We start from the raw sequence: 2,382 nt of genomic DNA, 5'->3' as shown, positions 1-2,382 counted from the left end.
CACACCATGATAGATGTATACCACACCATGATAGATGTACACCACACCACACCATGATAGATGTATACCACACCATGATAGATGTATACCACACCACACCATGATAGATGTATACCATGATAGATGTACACCACACCATGATAGATGTACACCACACCATGATAGATGTATACCACACCATGATAGATGTACACCCACACACCATGATAGATGTATACCACACCATGATAGATGTATACCACACCATGATAGATGTATACCACACCATGATAGATGTATACCACACCATGATAGATGTACACCACACCATGATAGATGTATACCACACCACCACACCATGATAGATGTATACCACACCATGATAGATGTATACCACACCATGATAGATGTATACCACACCATGATAGATGTATACCACACCATGATAGATGTATACCACACCATGATAGATGTATACCACACCATGATAGATGTATACCACACCATGATAGATGTACACCACACCATGATAGATGTACACCACACCATGATAGATGTACACCACACCACACCATGATAGATGTACACCACACCATGATAGATGTATACCACACCATGATAGATGTATACCACACCATGATAGATGTACACCACACCATGATAGATGTATACCACACCATGATAGATGTATACCACACCATGATAGATGTACACCACACCACACACCATGATAGATGTATACCACACCATGATAGATGTACACACCATGATAGATATATACCGACCACACCACACCATGATAGATGTATACCACACCATGATAGATGTATACCACACCATGATAGATGTATACCACACCATGATAGATGTATACCACACCATGATAGATGTACACCCACCACACCATGATAGATGTACCACACCATGATAGATGTATACCACACCATGATAGATGTATACCACACCATGATAGATGTACACCACACCATGATAGATGTATACCACACCATGATAGATGTACACCACACCATGATAGATGTATACCACCACCATGATAGATGTATACCACACCATGATAGATGTATACCACACCATGATAGATGTATACCACACCATGATAGATGTATACCACACCATGATAGATGTATACCACACCATGATAGATGTACACCACACCATGATAGATGTATACCACACCATGATAGATGTACACCACACCATGATAGATGTATACCACACCATGATAGATGTATACCACACCATGATAGATGTACACCACACCATGATAGATGTATACCACACCATGATAGATGTACACCACACCATGATAGATGTATACCACACCACACCATGATAGATGTATACCACCATGATAGATGTACACCACACCATGATAGATGTATATACCACACCATGATAGATGTACACCACACCACACCATGATAGATGTATACCACACCACACCATGATAGATGTATACCACACCATGATAGATGTATACCACACCATGATAGATGTATACCACACCATGATAGATGTACACCACACCATGATAGATGTACACCACACCATGATAGATGTACACCACACCATGATAGATGTATACCACACCATGATAGATGTATACCACACCATGATAGATGTATACCACACCATGATAGATGTATACCACACCATGATAGATGTACACCACACCATGATAGATGTATACACCACACCATGATAGATGTATACCACACCATGATAGATGTATACCACACCATGATAGATGTATACCACACCATGATAGATGTATACCACACCATGATAGATGTATACCACACCATGATAGATGTACACCACACCATGATAGATGTATACCACACCATGATAGATGTATACCACACCCACCACACCATGATAGATGTATACCACACCATGATAGATGTATACCACACCACACCATGATAGATGTATACCACACCATGATAGATGTACACCACACCATGATAGATGTACACCACACCATGATAGATGTACACCACACCATGATAGATGTAGATACCACACCATGATAGATGTATACCACACACACCATGATAGATGTACACCACACCATGATAGATGTATACACCACACCATGATAGATGTATACCACACCATGATAGATGTATACCACACCATGATAGATGTATACCACACCATGATAGATGTACACCACACCATGATAGATGTATACCACACCATGATAGATGTATACCACACCATGATAGATGTATACCACACCATGATAGATGTATACCACACCATGATAGATGTACACCACACCATGATAGATGTATACCACACCATGATAGATGTATACCACACCATGATAGATGTACACCACACCATGATAGATGTATACCACACCATGATAGATGT

This window comes from Oncorhynchus gorbuscha, linkage group LG13, assembly GCF_021184085.1.
Source record: "Oncorhynchus gorbuscha isolate QuinsamMale2020 ecotype Even-year linkage group LG13, OgorEven_v1.0, whole genome shotgun sequence".
NCBI classification, from domain to species: Eukaryota; Metazoa; Chordata; class Actinopteri; order Salmoniformes; family Salmonidae; genus Oncorhynchus; species Oncorhynchus gorbuscha.
This window is presented reverse-complemented; position numbering follows the sequence as displayed.